Source organism: Hyaena hyaena, unplaced genomic scaffold, assembly GCF_003009895.1.
Source record: "Hyaena hyaena isolate Hyena2069 unplaced genomic scaffold, ASM300989v1 scaffold_568, whole genome shotgun sequence".
Classification (NCBI taxonomy): domain Eukaryota; kingdom Metazoa; phylum Chordata; class Mammalia; order Carnivora; family Hyaenidae; genus Hyaena; species Hyaena hyaena.
This window is the reverse complement of record NW_024081199.1, coordinates 748279-766546: the sequence shown is the minus strand read 5'-3', so window position 1 is coordinate 766546 and position 18268 is coordinate 748279. Positions and strand designations below refer to the sequence as shown.

General features: G+C 42.1%; 1 protein-coding gene across 6 annotated transcripts in view; it reads left to right on the top strand.

Annotated features, from left to right (window-relative positions):
• ACACA (acetyl-CoA carboxylase alpha) overlaps window positions 1–18268 on the top strand; it is a 272064-nt gene that overhangs the window by 35624 nt on the left and 218172 nt on the right. For 4 of the 6 annotated variants that reach the window (XM_039256326.1, XM_039256324.1, XM_039256325.1 and 1 more), the window contains exon 1: window positions 10561–10647. The exons of 1 other annotated variant lie outside the window; for it this stretch is intronic. The gene's annotated coding sequence lies outside the window, so the exon portion shown is untranslated. Of the gene's footprint in view, window positions 1–10457; window positions 10648–18268 lie in introns of those variants that run through there. One more of the 6 variants, XM_039256327.1, reaches the window with a different exon arrangement.

Here is an 18268-nt window from a genome sequence, read left to right as displayed (position 1 = left end):
TTTCTTAAGTTTATTTATTTATTTTGAGAGAGAGAGAGAGAGAGAAAGAGAGAATCCCAAGCAGGCTCCACACTGTCAGCACAGAGTCTGTCATGGGGCTTGAGCTCATGAACGGTGAGATCATGACCTGAGCTGAGATCAAGAGTCAGACGCCCAACCGACTGAGTCACCCGGGGGCCCCTGAAGATTTTTCTAAAACTATCTTTTAGCAAAGAGTATATATCTATTATACTCTGTAGACTTTGTGATAGCATAGCTAGGTGGATCATACAACAGAAGTGAAGATTTACTCAGATCCTCTGCCTAAGTCCAGAACTTCTGCAGTCTTTCTACTCACTGTAAATTTAATTCATTGGAACCAACATAGGTTGGACTATGTGTAAGAAGGTCCTGGAGCCTGATACTCTGATAATGATGTGAAGGGAGCTTGAGTCAAAGGACTTTCCATGAGGGAGTTCATGAGATCCAAGGCAAATCGTAATTTAGATATTACTCTGTTTCCTGGCATTTTAATTCCGGTTAAAATTGGCTAAATTTAGCTCAAAGGAAATTTTGATAGGGAAACAGAATGGAAAGAGATGTCACCAAAGGACAGTATATTTCCTGAAATGTGGAAGAAGTGCTGAACTTTCAGCCATGGTGGCTCATTCATTCAACAAGTGTTGTGGCCCTACTGTGTGGCAGTCACTGTTCTACCAGTGAGCCAGACCAAGTCTGTGTTCACATAAAAGATGGGAAGCAGACTATAAACACAGTTGAAAACAAAATAGTGGTGGGCTAATGATAATATGCAAATGCAAATACAAGATAATTAGAAGTTGTGATAGTTGTGAAGTAGCAAACAGGTGATAAGGTGCAGAGGTTACATTTAGCGTGGTCAGGGCAGACTTCTCTCAGGAGGTGATATCTGAACTGAGAATACCAGGAGAGTAGATGGTATAGAAGCCAATAAAGGAGAGTCTTTCGAGGAAGGAGTCAGTTGGTCAGATGCTGAGTGTTGAGGTTGTGCATAATAAAGACCATATTGGTGGATTTGACAATTTTGTGACAGCATTTCCAGCAGAGTGGCCGAAGCAGGGAAGGACTGAGAGGGAATCAGAGGTGAAGTGTACCTAACTTTTTTGAGATGTTTTGCTGTGGAAAGGAGAAAGAGTCAGGCCACTGAATGGAGGGGACATATTTTAGATCTTTATTGGTCCAGAGCAATACTGCCTCATTCCCTGCTGCAGTTGCCTGATTCACTTTGCAGGGCAGGTAGGTAGAGAGAATAAAGGGGCTCCATTGTTGCCTTCCCTGAGTTTCATGATTTTTGCTTACTATTATCTTAACATGATTACATGATTCTCTGCTCCCTTTTGATATCAAACACTGTCCCCGCACCGCCCCCCACCATCTATTTGAAGTATCCTATAGACTTGTTCCTTCTTAGATGCCACATTATAGTGCTGTCCTCTTGGAGCTGTGGTAGGAAAAGATCTGGGGCTCGCTGTTGTCATTCTGTGTCACAAGGTGGCAGAAGAGCTCACTCTTCTCAAAGGAAACCTTGTGCTTGGACAAACATAAAGAGGAAGAGTTTTCTTTTATCGATTTTTAGACCCTTTCCTTTTCCTTTGTTTCTCAAAGGCCCAAAAGTCAGCATGCATATTGGTGTGGCTATACTATAGGATACAGAGAAGCAAGAGAGCTGCATTAACAAGGCAAAATACCGGGGTCTTTTTCTGTACTCCTAGATCTTTTGAGTGGTTTTCGAAGTGGCTGGAGTATTTGTGGAGGAGAGGATACTCTCTCCTGATCTCCTTTCCCCAAAGCAAAGATTTCTTTTTTTTTTTTTTTTTTAATTTTTATTTATTTCTAGGAGAGTGAGAGAGACAGCGTGAGCAGGGGAGGGTCAGAGAGAGAGGGAGATACAGACTCTGAAATAGGCTCCAGGCTCTGAGCTGGCAGGCAGCACAGAGCCTGACGCGGGGCTCGAACCCACGAACCGCGAGATCATGACCTAAGTGAAAGTTGGACGCTTAACCAACTAAGCCACCCAGGTGCCCCTCCAAAGCAAACATTTCTAATTTAGGAGGGAAAGAAAGCTATAACATAGGTAAGTTATCTTTTTTCCTTTTTTTTTTTTTAGCAGCAAAAGTTTATATTAGAGTATAAGATTTGAAAATAAGAATAGTATGTAAGCTCTCTTTACAGAGAGGGGGCATTTGAAAGTAAATGCTCTAGGAAACTTTTCTGGTTTGTGCAGGTGAGAGAGGTGATTCTGGAAGATAGTGGGAAACTAGAACTGGATGGACCAATCAGTGTGGGTCTGTGGGAGGAGCACTTGACAAGAAGCCAGGAGGTTTACCTATGTTTTAGATTAGCCTCTGAATCACAGTAAGTCACTTAACTTCTCTGGCCTCTGTTCCAGTTTCTTAAGATGGTTAGACAAGATGATTTTGAAGGCCTCTTGCAGCTCTAAAATTACTATTTTAATACCATTCTCTGCTTCCCTTTTTTTTTTAAAGATGCATCTTTTTGTTTGGTTTATTTTATTATGGGATGATTGTATCATACATATAGAAGAATATATAGAACAGAAGTGTAATTTTAATAATAACAGCAATAATAATGTAAACACCATATAGCCATCACTCAAATTAAGAAATTAAACAATGGCAGTGTCTTAGAAGCTGTTTATCTTCTTTTTCAAAATTTTTAAATGTTTTTTATCTATTTCTGAGAGAGAGACAGCCTGAGCAGGGAAGGGTCACAGAGAGAGGGAGATACAGAATCTGTAGCAGGCTCCAGGCTCTGAGCTAGCTGTCAACACAGAACCCGACGCGGGGCTCGAACCCACGAACCGTGTGAACATGACTCGAGCCGAAGTCAGATGCTTAACCGACTGAGCCACCCAGGCGCCCCCTCATTGTTTTATAATATTCCATTGTACGAATGTACCACAATTTTATGTCTCATTCAACTGCTGAGAGACATGGGATTGTTTCCAGTTTTTGACTGTAGTGAACAATGATCCCGGGCACATCATGGTAAGTTTCTCTGGAGGGGTGCCTGGATGGTTCAGTCAGTTAAGCGTCCAACTTCAGGTCATGATCTCACCGTTCCTGGGTTGTAGTCCTGTGTCGGGCTCTGTGCTGACAGCTCAGAGTCTGGAGCCTGTTTTAGATTCTGTGTCTCCCTCTCTCTCTATTCCTCTCCTGCTCACATCTCTCTCTCAAAAATAAACATTAAAAAGGTAATAAAAAAAAGGTTTCTCTGGAGTATAAATTCAGAAATGGAAGCTGGGTAATAGGGTGGACAGGGTGTGTTCAGCTTTACTAATTAATGCCAAATTGTTTTCTAAGAGGTTGTCCCCATTTAAACTTCTGTCTGCAGTACATGAATGTTCCTGTTGTCCCACATCCTTTCCAAAGAGGCCAAAGAGCCTTTTCAGTGTGGTACAACCATGAGACTCAGAGTGCCAGCTTTCTATTGGTTTTCTGAAGCTCAGGCCAGTCACTTCTCCTGTTTGCTTGCTCCCTCCAAATCAGGGTAAAGGATTCAGATTATCTCTAGGTCTCTGATCACATGCTCTATGGGATATTGGCCTCGGGTGAGTGGGGTGGTAAATTTAATAACATAAAAATTCCTGAATTGATTGAACATCCATAGGATATTTTGTTCTTGTACTGAGCACTCATAGGAAATGGAAAGGGGCACAGAAGGAAAAGGGGAAGTGATATTTTCAGTGTGCCTGTTATGTTCCAAACTCTGTTAGAAACTTTACATTTTGGTTATAACATTTAATCCAAAACATCACCTTACAAGGTAGCTATTATATACACCTCAGTTTTATAGACAAGGAAACTGAGGCTCAGAAAAGGGATCATTTGCTCAAGGTCACAGAGCTAATTAGTGACAGAGTCAGGATTTAAAGCCTGGTCTATCTGATTAAAGAGCTCAAGCTCTTTACAATACAAAACACAGAGAAGGCAAAGTCCCTGCTGCTCTTGAAGTATTTTGGCTTAGATTGCCAGTTCCAAAAATCAGTCCTTCTCATTTCTGCTTGCCTCTATTGACCCCCAAAACTATGCTATTCAATTGATTATGGCTATCTCATTCATTGATTTAAACTGTATTTTGTTTTCATTCATTTCTGTTTTCCCTTATCCTTTCTGCTGTGCACATGAGCACATCAGATCGATTGATAAACAAGACTTGTGTTTATCATACATGTCATGGCCTTCTACCTGCTGGCCTAATGTGTTGACTAGAGGAGAGAGTAAAAAAGGAGAGGAACTTTGTGAAATCTTCTGGTCCAAGTTATGATATGGGAAAACTTTAAGACTGAAGAAAAGGATGAAATGAAGTTGAGTGATAGCTCACTTTTCCTCAAAAATAGAGGCTCAATAAAAATTACTAATGTATTACATATTGTGTTGCATATATAATAATAGCAATGAAGAGTGAGGGTATCTGGGGTAGACAGGCAGAGGCCTAAACATGTAGCAGGAAAAGGCTTACTCTGATATATAAGGAGTAATGGAGACACTGGAGGAGTCTGAAGAGGTGAGGACAGGAGTAAAAGTAAATTCACCAGGAATATTTTCATTGGTTTGCAGGAGAATGAGTTTAGCCATGAGAAGATTGTAAAGCTGATCAATATAAAATGTCAAAATCCCACCATTGGGCAAGACCTAAATGAGTCATCTTGTCCATTTTCCTGCCTTTAGGTAAAAGGACCCTTTAAACTTTCTTTAGCTGTTGAGTTGTGAGGTATATAGGACTTAGGTTTAAAAAAGAAACGATATTGGAGGTGTTATGGAAGAAGCAGCTAAGATTGAGTAACTACCAAATACGGATAGAGACTATGTGTTCAGGACTGGATAACCAGGAGGGAGGGACAACTGAAATGCCTTGTGAAAACCAAAGTACCCATGTGAAAATATCGTGGTGAATCTCTACTATGAACTATGTTCTTTGTTGTGTAATCCTACCTTTCGACATTAGAAGCAGTCTTACAAAGTGGCTTCCCTGAGGACATTTTCTGACCTCATGGTGTGAAGTTCCCTCAGGCTCTTAACTCTGGATGAACCTGAATGGCTGACCAGAGCAAATAAGCATAGTGTTCAGATAAGGCTTTTATGTCTTTTTCCCTTATCTCACATTGGAGCCACAATTCTGATTAAGGCACTGACTTTCTTGATGAAGTCTGTCCATCTATAAAAAAGGCCAAGTACCCTACTGGAGTCTTTCCCTCCCAGAAGTGACATGAAGACAGATAAGCAGACAGCCGGAACAGAGTGGCCTCTCAAGTACAGAGCTAATCTTTATCTCAGTCAGTGAAGTACTTACTAATATTTATACCTACACCTACTCTAAGAGCTATAGAGGGGAGTACCAAACTATAAGAAATGCTTTCTGCCTTTAAGATTATTAAAATTCAGTTGGAGAGCTAAAAGCAACATACACATAGAAAATTATAGCCAAATAAATGCTGAACCACATGGTTGTGACCAGACTGCTACAAAAATTCAGAGGAGAGATCATTGGAAGCTGGAGAAGTAAAAGAGATCTTAGAGAAAATGGGACTTCTAAGGATTAGAAATAATCAGAAAATAGGAGGAAAGATGAGTTTGTTAATGTCAGCCAAGGTAAAAATAGACATGGCAATCTGGGGCTACTGGGTGGCTCAGTTGGCTAAGCATCCAACTTCGTGATATCACAGTTTGTGAGTTTGAGCCCCGCTTGGGGCTCTGTGGTGACAGCTGAGAGCCTGGAGCCTGCTTCGGATTCTGTGTCTCCCTCTCTCTCTGCCCTTCCACTGCTCATATTATGTCTCTGTCTCAAAAATAAAAAACATTAAAAAAATTTAAGGGGCACCTGGTGGCTCAGTTGGCTAAGCTTCCAACTTCAGCTCAGGTCATGATCGCATGGCTCATAAGTTTGAGTCCCACATCAGGCCCTGTGTGGACAGCTCAGAGCCTGGAGCCTGCTTCAGATTCTGTGTCTCCTTCTCTGTGCCCATCTCCTGCTTGTGCTCTGTCTCTGTCTCAAAAATAAACAAACATTTAAAATATTTTTTAAATTAAAAAAAAAACCTAGAAACCAGGTTAGAGAGTATATTATATAATGGAAGCGAGTGGAAAATAATATCCCAGTGTTTCCTCTATCCTCTGGTCTAAAAGTTGATCACTGATCTTGCTACTTAAGGAATTTGGAATCATGGCCAACCACCAGGACAGGTGGGCTCTTCACTGTTCAGTTTCCCATTAAGGTCCTTTCTTTCTTTTTTTAAAAAAATTTTTATGTTTATTTATTTTTGAGACAGAGAGAAACAGAGCATGAGTGGGGGAGGGGCAGAGAGGGAGAGGGAGACAGAATCCAAAGCAGGCTCCAAGGCTCTGAGCTGTCAGTACAGAGCCCAAAGCAGGGCTTGAATCCATAAACCATGAGATCGTGACCTGAACTGAAGTCAGATGCTTAACCTACTGAGCCACCCAGGCACCCCCCATTAAGGCACTTTCTTTCCTCCCTTGGCTTAACTCTGGTCTGACCTAATAAGAGTTTCCTGTCTTAGAAGTGCAGGTGTAGGAGGCATTGCTGTTTAATAGAGACACTGGCAGCAGAGGGGAACAATAATGATAAGCCCCAAACTTCAGACTGAATAATTACTAATTTAAAAAAAATGTCTGCATTTTTAAAAAATAGAGCATGAGCAGGGGAGGGGCAGAGAAAGAGGGAGACACAGAATCCAATCCAGTCTCCAAGCACTGAGCTGTCAGCACAGGCGTTCACAACTGGATAAGGCACCCCATGAATTTTTTTTTTTTTTTTTGAGTGTTTATCTTTGAGAGAGAGACAGAGCGTGAGCAGAGGAGGGGCAGAGAGAGAGGGAGACAGAATCCGAAGCAGGGTCTAGTCTCTGAGCTATCAGCACAGAGCCTGATGCAGGGCTTGAACCCACAAACCACAAGATCACGACATGAGCAAAAGTCAGACGCTCAACTGCTGAGCCACCTAGGGACCCAGGAATCTGAATTTTTAACAAGCACCCAGTGACTCTATTTCAGGTGGTCAGTGGAACATTGAGAAACTCTGCCCTAAACTGAAATAGAATTGAAAATAAAGTGCCAAAATGGCTTGGACATTGACACACCTCCTGTTTATGTATTTCAAGGCTTACTCATTTTTTATAATGTTTATTTATTTATTTTTGAGGCGGAGAGAGTTCAAGTGGGGGAGTGGCAGAGGGAGAAGGAGAGAATCTTAAGCAGGCTCTGTGCTGTCAGCGTGGAGCCATACGTGGGCCTCCCAAACTCTGAGATCATTATCTGAGTTGAAATCAAGAGTCAGAAGCTTCACCAACTGAGCCACCCGGGTGCCTCAAGTCTTACTCATTTTTGAGAATTTATCCTCTCCCATTTATGGCTCTTATAAAATTCACATGGCTATCATCTAAGGAGTTAAGACATAGACACTGTTTTTGGTGTTTAGTTTTGTCTTCCTAACTAGCTTGTAATCACCTTAAAGACAGAAACTGCTTAGTTTTCTTACTTTCTCCACAGTAGGAAGAGACGCCATCTTTAAGGCTGGAAGGTAGCTGGAATGCTCAGGATAAGTCCCTGACACCTTTGTTTAACAGTCCTGAAAGACCTGGAAGCCATTTGACATTTGGGAGCTTGTATTAGTTTTCTAGGGCTGACATAATAAGGTATCAAAAACTGGGTGGCTTAAACTACAGAAATTTATTTCTTCACAGTTCTGGAGGCTGTAAGTCCAAGATCAAGGTGTCCGCAGGGTTGGTCTCTTCTGAGGCTTCTCTCTTTGGCTTGTAGATAGCCATCTTCTCCAGCATAAGAGCCACAATTCTGGTAAGTGCTTCATCAGTTGTGATTCACAGATGGTCTTCCCTCTGTCCGTGTATCCTAATCTCTCTCTCTTTTTTTAAGATTTTATTTTTAAGTAATCTCTACACCCAATGTGAGACTTGAACCCACAAACCTGAGATCAGCTCAAGAGTTGCATACTCTACCAACTGAGCTAGCCAGGCACCACTCCTTTCCTCATTAGGACACAATTCATTTGGAATTAGAGCTCACCCTGACGACCTCATTTTAAATTTTAATTTCCTCTTTAAAGATCCTATTCCCAATACTCACATTTTAAGGTACTGGGGGTTAGGATTTCAACATACGAATTTTGGAATACAATTTAGCCCCTAGCTGTCTAGTTTCAGCTTCTAGAAGTATGCCACTACATTCACTCGAGAAGAGAGTGAGTTCCACCTGTTAGTGGAACAGTTCCACTAACAGTTCCACCTGTTAGTCTTGTATAGCAAGTTCTCTCCACCCTGTGGCTCTCCTCCTCCGCTTCTTAAAGATATATTGGCTTGTGTGGCAAGAACTCATGAAACAGCTCTAAAGAGCCTAGAGATGGGCAGGTTGTGGCATGTAACAACACAACACTGAGGAACTGTTGAAATTCTAGATGCATTGTTTCAAAGACATAGTTCTCTGACTACTCATCTTAATATTTGATAATAACTAGATTTTATGTTAAGTGTTCTAGGTATATATCCTAACTTATCCTTTATTTTCTTCCACTGTAGTTCTTAAATCAGGCCTTTCCTCGTCTGGTTCTTCTCAGAGTTCAATTACTTCAAATATTCAGTGAGGTCAGAAGCAGGATAGGTAAGGACTTGCTGAATTTTCACATAAGGACAGTTCCCAAGAGTAAGTTGGGACAGTTCCCAAGAGTAAAACCCCCTGGTTTTGCAGTGCTCCTAAGGCTGATATACAGCATCACCACTAAGAAGGAATACTGGGGGCAGAATTCCTATTACTTAGAAATAGGGAGGTGAAGGTATATGAAAAATAAAAGAGGCAGCCTCAAGATTTTTAGTTCTTTCCAAAGTCATTTCCTTCTTGCCAGCTTGAGAGAGCTCTGTTAGGGAGAGGCAAAGCTTCCTTCTTCCTCCCCCCGCCCCCCTCCCCAGTCAGTCAAGTCAAACATCTTGTTAAAACCAGAAGTTATGCTCATTTACCTTTAAGTTCTGACTTTCCTATCTCTGTTCCTTGACAGATGCATTCAACAACACACACAATATTGTAATATGGCTCACTGCTCTGTAAGGTCCAAATATTTCCAAATTTGTTTCCAGTCTCTAAAAAAGTAGGTTGTTAAACTCTTGGAGAAGCTACCACCTAGTGGTATTATGAGGAATCCTACGTGAATATTCTTTGTTGATGAACCTTCCAATCTTTCTGCCTCTGCTTCAGCCCAAGAACTGACTTCAGGTGTGTATTTCTACCCTATTTACTTTTTGGCCTCTGGCATAAGAACTTCTTCCCATGAAATTATCATTCACTGTCCTTCTCCTAACCTTTAGCACAAGACTGTGTAAGATCAGACAAGTACTCTGGGTGCTTCATTAAATTCTTGTAAAGGGTTAAGCTCACCCCATTTTTCTGAAGTGCAATTTTCTCTAATTTCTTTCTCTTTCTTCTGATAGTTGTATTATATACTGAAACTCTGTTACTTTTCAACACACAGCCACCTGAAAGTCTTGCTGTGAAGTAACTTTTAAAGCTAGAGGAACTGGTTGGCTTCTGTTCAGTGACTTGGAGGAACCACAATGGAGGTTGGGAGGCTTGCTCCCATCTGAGAAATCAGGAATTTATTGTCATTTATTTCCCCTGCTCAAGGCAGGGAGAAAGGACTGTTGTCCATTGGCACTCTGCCCTTCTTACTGAGCTTCCTTTACTGAGGCTTTCCCTCAGTACTCCAGGATCCTGCACTTTAAGTCTTTGAGTGGGCTGCTTTGGGGCTGCCTAGCAAGCCAGGGGGGCTGGTTATGTTGTTCCAGAATAGGGGTTAGTTAGCCTGTACTCCTGTACTAACTTGGAAACTAGTCTGTGTGATCCTGGGCAATTCAAGCATGCAATACCCACCTCTTCAAGGGGTTAGTATTGAAAACGATAAGGTCCTTACGGGCCCGAAAACCATCTATTCCGCTCGGTCCTCTGGTCCCGGACTTCCTTCCCGTATTGCAAGCCGGCTGGCTTCTCACTTTCTGCGGCCCGGGTGCCTTTCTCCCTCCTGGGAGGTGCACGTCGGGCCATTTCCCCCACCCCGCTCCTTCTCCGCCGGGAGGGGGAAGGACTGGCCAGCCCCGCCCCCACCCCCACCCCCACCCCCACCAAAGCGGGTGGCGAAGGGTGAGCCAGGGGCGCCGCCACCGCCCGGGACCCGCCCGCCCTCTCGCCGCTGGGCCCCGAATGGCAGAGCGGCGCTCGGACCATCTGCATCGCCTCACGTCGCTCCGCCCCGCGCCTCCCTCTCATTGGCTGTCGCCCGGCCCCCGGGGCCCGCGCCTCTCCTCGTGGCCCGCCACACTGCGCTGCAGCAGAGAGTGGGGTCGGAGGTGAACGGCCCGGAGTAACCCCGGACGTAGTCGCCTCATGGGGCTCGCAAGCTGAGGTGGGAGGCAGGGGCGGGGCGGGGCGGGGGCGGGGGCCGTGAAGCCCCGCCCCCTCCCCGTGTGCCGGGCAGGCCTGGTGCTGCGAGCCTGTCAGCCATCGCCCCAGCTGCCGGCCTCTCCTCCTGCCCAGCACCGCCTCTGTGCAGAGGCTTCCCGGGCCGCCGGACCACGGACGCCGCCGCGTTGAGGTGAGGTGACAGTCGTTCTAGAGCCGGTGATCCGACCTGGGGAGGCTGGGGCCTGGGGAGAAGCGTCGCTAGCCGGGGGCCGTCTCCCGCCAGCACGCGGCCGGGGCTCTATCCCGTCCGGACCTGTGCTGGGCAGCCCTGCCCTCTCCGCAGCTCAGGGCCCGTGAGTTTCCCTCTCGGGGAGACGCGGAGGGGCCTGGGGTCTCGGGGTGGGGGGTGGAGTGGGAACTCAAACCCCGGAACTGGGAATCGTAGAGTCCAGGGCCTCTAAAAAGGGGCTGGGGTGTCTGCCTGGAGCTCGCTACCATCTTCCTCCCCAGCCTTGGCGTGGTTTGATTCCTTCCAGACCTCTCTCCAATCCGACCCAGCGGTCAGGAGAGGGAGACGACCCACGTGGGAAAGGGATGTTGAGGATTGGGTTCAGGCTTTGAAAGTCTTTTTTATATTGCAGAGGGAGGTGTGGGGTGCAGAGCCCCTGGCTTCTGTTGCTCCTGCTGTGTCTTTGTATCGTGGTGGGAGCCAGGGCCAGTTTGAGTTGTTCCTTGCCTGCTCCTGCTCCTGAGATTTTATTGTTTTCTGTGAGGGACGTAGGAAATGTACATGCCTGTCGTTGCTCTCCTCCCCGTTTGCCATACTGACCAAGGGAAGCCATCGGAGATGGAATTTAGGGAAGTGGATGTGGAGCTAACGATTTCAGGGGGAAATGTGCGTGGAGGTCCTGCCTGGGTCAGTGCCAACACTATTCTGGGTTTGGAGATAGAAAGTAAACACTAGTGAACACTTGCAAGCAGCTATGAATATCAGGGACCTCTGTAGGCCTTATGGGTTTTATAGAAGCGTATAAGAATACAACTACTTAGGGGAAATACTTAATTTCAGGGTTTTTGTTTGTTTTGGGGGAGCTTTAAGTTTAGGATGGAAATCAAAGACCTGGGGACTTCCTGATTTTATCTCTACTTAACCATTGTTTCTGTAATTTCCCAGTGTGTGGAGTATACCTAATAGTATTGGTCTTCAGTTACAGAAGTTGGCCCCACTGAATTTCTCTTTTCATTCTCTCCCCCCGCCCCCCCTTTCCAAAGCACAGATTGAGAAGGTTACTGGATTTGGTTGCATGGTTTCTTTTCCTCCGGGAGTAGTTCTCTGATTTGTCTGTTACTTCTTGGTGGGGATGCCTTGGATGTCTGTGATGAGTTCTGTGCTATCTGATAGGCAGTTTTTAAGGAAAGGATTGTAGTCCAATAGAGTAGGAGAGCAGCTGTAGTGTCCAGGTAGGTGCCTGCTTGCTACAGAGTAGCAAGTTTCTTTCCACTTCTCTTGCCTCAACTTCCTCATTTCTAGTAACAGGAGGACTTCTGTGAATCCAGGAATAATTAACAAACATTGTAAAATGGACATATAAAAGTTATCAACGTCATAGTATTAGTTTACAATTCTGCCTGTGTTTACTTGTGTTGCAGAAGTTTTGTTTTGAATTAGCAGTGCAGAATAGAAATATATCAAGCATGATTTAATTGTTTTAAAATGGGAGGAAAGGTGGAGAAATGGTGTCATTTGATTTAATAAACTTACAGTTCAGATAATGACTAGGTTATATCAAAGAACTGTCACTGTGGAAGCTGGCCTCAGAACTCTCTCATCTGATACTGACCTCTCTAAATTCTGTGAACAGGTTCAGGTGTAGATCACTGTGTAACATTCTATTTCTTTTTCAGTCAATGAGTAGGACCGTTTTTTTACCTGTCACACAGACGAGCTTAACAGGTCTAGGGCTAGTGTTTTTCTTTATTTAAAAAAATTTTTTTTGGTAGCTAGTATCCTAACAGTCCTAGTTGAAGAAAGAAGTAAAATAAAAATTGTTGGAATTAGACATTGGAATTTAGTATTTCTAATTGGAGGAGTATTTTTACAATTCAGAAAAAAGGATGTTATATTTTTATCTAGGATGTTTTTAAAGGTTAATAATAATAAAAGCTATGCATCGAGCATCTTCCCAAACCCTTCATAAAAATATTTCTATACCTGTTGAGGTGACTAACATTTTTAAAGGAAGTCTTCATTGATCTTCCACTTTAATGTATTATTGCCCAACTAGTTGTTGTCTTTTTCATTAATTTTGTAATTTAGTATTCACCATTTGAATGTGATAGACTAAGTGAAGGTGATGTTAAATAGGTAGGAAACTATGACAAATAGTTTTGTAAGGACATTGCATGAACACAAAGAATATTGATCTGATTGATAAGGTATATGTTCTTATGAGTTCAACCAACCAAACTTAGTTTGTATGCTCTAAGGGTACAATTCTCTTATCAATTTGTTATTAAAGCTACCCTAAGCCATCTAGTCTCAGGATGTTTTAAGAAGGAAGTGAAAAGTGGCTTCAGCAAGATGTTAAGTGCCTCATCCAAAGGTTAGTGTCCCATTTGTTTTGCCTTCCAAAGATGTTATTTGGGACTTAGGCTCAGTCTATCCTTTTGTCATGCCAAGCTCACTGTTCTTAAATTTTTTTTAAATGTTTTTTTAAATTTATTTCTGAGAGAGAGAGAGAGAGAGCATGAGCAGGGGAGGGTCAGAGAAAGAGGGAGACACAGAATTTGAAACCGGCTCCAGGCTCTGAGCTGGCTGTCAGCACAGAGCCCGATGCAGGGCTCAAACCCACCAACTGTGAGATCCTGACCTGAGCCAAAGTCAGACGCTTAACTGACTGAGCCACCCAGGCGCCCCAAGCTCACTGTTCTTTACCATAGTAGTGTTTATCATCACATGACATCAGGAATTAAAATTGCCTGGCAGTACGGGTTCTAACGTGGTCATCCCAGACAGAATAACCTTGTATAAATGGTTTTCATCTTTAAAAAAAATTTTTTTAAAGTTTATTCATTTTTGAGAGACATTTTTGAGTGGGTGAGGGTCAGAGAGTGAAGGAGACACAGAATCTGAAGCAGGCTCCAGGCTCTGAGGTGTCAGCACAGAGCCTGACGTGGGGCTCGAACTCAAGAACCACGAGATCATGACCTGAGCCAAAGTCAGACGCTCAACCGACTGAGTCACCCAGGTGCCCTCTGGTTTTCATCTTTGAAATGATAATGCAAAAGTTTGAAAATTCTAACTGAATTCATGGAGTTAAATTTGAAAAGCAGATTTAGTTTTGGAGAATCTTCTTCAAGAAGTATAAGGTTTCATTTATGAATACTTGACTATCTCCTATTACAGAAATAGAGTGTACATTTGCTAAGGACATTCCTAGAAATTACTCTGTTTTTGTAGACAGCTTTCAAATTTGTCCTTAGTCATGTAAGTTGACACACATATCTGTGTATATATTTACACACATGCCAAATTGGGATAGTAGGTTGAGTTCAGTAGGAATAATACCAGTAGATTAGCACTAGAAGGATAGATAGCTGGGTTTGTGTTTTGTGCTTCAGCATTTAGTGGTATTCCTGGCCCTGACAAAGCAAGCCACATAATATCCCTCTGATTCCATCTCATAAAATCTTAAGAATTTAAGGGGCGCCTGGGTGGCTGAGTCGGTTGAGCGTCCGACATCGGCCCAGGTCATGATCTCGCGGTTCGTGGGTTTGAGCCCCACATCAAGCTCTGTGCTGACAGCTAGCTCAGAGCCTGGAACCTGTTTCGGATTCTGTGTCTCCGCTTCTCTCTCTCCCCCTCCCCAGCTCATGCTCTGCCTCTCTCTATCTCTCAATAATAAATAAATATTTTTTAAAAAATCTAAGAATTTAATAGAGCATGTAAGTGTTGGAATGTAACTTAGGAATTTTTTAGTATGGTTTTCCAGTCAATATGGGAATATTTTATCTGATACTGACCTGATGTAGAGGCAGGCCATCATCTGACTTAATGCATCACAGGGCAACTAATTTTTATTTTATTCTATTTTTTTATGTTTGAGAGAGAGAGAGAACAAGAGAGAACAAGTGGGGGAGAGGCTGAGAGAGAGGGAGACACAGAATCTGAAAAAGGCTCCAGGCTCTGAGCTATCAACCCAAAGCCCCATGTGGGACTCAAACTCACAAACAGCAAGATCATGACCTGAGCTGAAGTGACACTCAACTGACTGAGCCACCCAGGCACTGCTTTTTAAGGGTTTTGTTTTGTTTTGTTTTGTTTTATGTTTGAGAAAGGAAGAGAGACAGGGCAACTAATTTTTGAGAGTTCTTCATTATTTTCAATTTAAAACTATCTCCCTAAAACCACATAAGATGTTATAACTCCAAGAGGATTAGAAATTCCAGTTTCACATCTCTGCCAGGTAATATGAAATACAGTGACTTAATTTATCCAGGGGACTTGGGGAACAAAAAAAGAGCAATATTTCTTCAAGAAAGAAATTGTTCTTATCTTTGAGGCTCAGGAAGTAAGCTAACACACCTAAATTATGACTCCAGCTTTTTCTAAATGCTGTTCCATGAAATAATGTAATAAGCATGAATTGATTCATAATTCCAGAGCTTTTTAAAATTTATTTATTTTATTATTTTTTAAAAATTTTTAAGTAGATTCCACACCCAACAAGGGGCTCGAACTAATGACCCCAAGATCAAGAGTTGCACAGTCCACCAACTGAGCCAGCTAGGTTTCCCCATAATCCCAGAGACTTGAATTTGCAAAATGGCTTTTTACTTGGAGGCTTCCAAATGTTCCTAGGGAATAATATTTGAAATAAACACGGGTCTCTTGTCTCCCAGTTTTGTAACTCCAATGTTCATTTAAATTCCTAGGGAACATTCATCCTGCAAAGGCTTAGTGTTTACACAGCATTGCATGGTATTGGGGGTGATAGATCTAAAACCATCAGAAGAGATAATAACTTTTCCCAGCTTCATTGAAGAGGTAACTCATAGTTAACTGTACAGTAACAGTACAGTTGACTGTTACTGTAATGACATGCCTGTTGTCTGATTAGATGTTCAGGAAGATATGGGATAATGTATCAGAGTGGCATGGAATTAATTTGGTAAAACTTTTTATGAAACTTATTTAAAATCCTCAGTTGCTGTTCACATAGCTCAAAATTTTTAACATACAAAGGGACATTTTTTCCCCCAACGTTGTTTTGCAGTCACCTAGTTCTACCCACCAGAAGCCAGCAGTGTTCTTAATTTCTTCCTTAATTTCTTTTTTTTAAATGTTTGTTTATTTTTGAGAGAGCGCATGTGCACGTGCACCAGTGGGGAGGGGGGCAGGGAGAGGGAGACCCAGAATCAGAAGCAGTCTCCAGGGTCTGAGCCGTCAGCACAGAGCCCCACATGGGATTCGAACTCATGAACCATGAGATCATGACCTGAGCCCAAGTTGGTTGCTTAACCGACTGAGCCACCCAAGTGCCCTGAGGTGTTTCTTTCTTTAATTTTTCTTATTGTGGTAAAATATATATACATAAAATTTACCATCTTAACCTTTTAAGGACATATAGTTCAGTATTAAATACATTTATAACCTTGTGCACCACTTGTATATCTTCTTTGGGTTTTTTCTTCCCACCAATCAGGAGGGAAATGCTGAAAGGATCCTTCTTTGAAGAATATAACTAGATCAAGGGGAAAAAAACCTCGAGTAGTAATACTGGAGTTCATGAATTGTCACACAATATCAGCCTACAACGAAGTTAATCAATCCCCCCTCTTAAAATTAAACAGACAATTAAGGATTACTAGATGTCTGAGAAAAACCTCCAACATGAAAGAATCAAAAACAAGTAACTATCTGTAGAAAAAAAAGTGCAGCTAGAAGAGAGGGATTATGTATAACAAGAAAATATTAAAAATTGGGGGTGGGGAAAGCAGGTGACATGATTTTATCTGTGGAAATGTTTTTTGCTGAAAGAGAGCCTGTCCTATAATTCACATGGAATCCCAAGGGACCCCCAAATTGCCAAAACAATCTTAAAAAAGAACAAAACTGGAAGACCCATGCTTCCTGATTTTAAAACTTACTACAAAGCTGCATATAATATAAAGACAGATATATAGACCTGTGAAACCAAACAGAGAGCCCCAAAAGAATGAGATCTTGCTATTTGCAATAACACAGACGGGCTTAGAGGGTATAAAGCTAAGTGAAATAAGTCAGACAAAGACAAATACCATGATCCAGGGGCGCCTGGCTGGCTCAGTTGGTTAGGCGTCCGACTTCAGCTCAGGTCATGATCTCACGGTTCGTAGGTTCGGGCCTGGCGTTGGGCTCTGTGCTGACAGCTAGCCCAAAGCCTGGAGGCTGCTTCCGATTCTGTGTCTCCCTCTCTCTCTCTGACCCTTCCCTGCTCACACTGTATCTCTCTCTCTCTCTCAGAAATAAACAAAACATTAAAAAAAATTTTTTTAAATACCATGATTCCATTCATGTGGAATTTAAGAAACAAATGAATAAAGAAAAAAAAAGACTCTTTTTTTAATAAGATTTAAAAAAGAATTTTTTTTTTTAAATTTGAGAAAGAGAAAGAGCACAAATGGAGGAGGGTCTGAGAGAGGGAAGAGAATCCCAAGTGGGCTCTGCACCTCTAGCAGAGCCTGATGTGGGACCAGATCCCACAAACTATGAGATCATTAGCTGAGCTGAAATCAAGAGTTGGATGCTCAACTGACTAAGCCACACAGGTGCCCTAAAAAACCAGACTCTTAAAAACAGAGAACAAGCTGGTGGTTGCCAGAGGAAAGGTAGGGGAAGGGAGAAGGGTGAAATAAAGGGGATTAAGAGTACACTTAACCATGATGAGCACTGAGTAATGCTTAGAATTATTGTATTATACTGTACACCTTAAACTAGTATCATTATATGTTAATTATATATCAATTAAAAAAAAAAGAGAGCCCAGAAATAAACCCTCTCATATATGGTCAAATGATGTTTGACAAGGTGCTAATAAGACCATTCAATGAAGAAAGGACAGCCTTTTCAACAAATGGTGCTAGGAAAACTGGATTTCCACATATAAACAAATAAGTCGGACACTTCCTTAAACACCATATTCAAAAATTAACTCAGAATGCATCAAGGCTCTAAAATTTAAAACCTGGACCAATAAAACTCTTATAAGAAATATAGGACAAAAGCTTCATAACACTGACTTTGGAAAAGATTTCCTGGATATGACAATAAGAGCACAAGTAATAAAAGAAAAAATAGACAAACTGGACTTCTAGAAAATTAAAAAGTTTTGCACATCAAAAGACACTATCAACACAGTAAAAAGGCAACTCAAAGAACAGGAGAAAATATTTGCAAATCGTGTATCTGATGATACGAGATTATTATCCAGAATATATAAAGAACTCCTGAAAGTCAACAAACCCAATTCAAAACTTGGGTTTTGAATTGAATTAAGGCAAAGAACTTAAAATGATATTTCTTTAAAGAAGATATACAAGTGGCCAATAAGCACATCAATATGGTCAACACATTAATCATTAGGGAAATACAAATCAAAACTATAATAAGATACCAACCCATACCCATTAGGATAGCCACCATCAAAAAAACAGACAAGTGCTGGCAAGGATGTGGAGAAATTGGAACCCTTGGGGACCACTGGTGGGAATGTAAACTGTACAGCCACTATGGAAAACAGTATGGTAGTTCCTCAAAAAATTAAAAATAG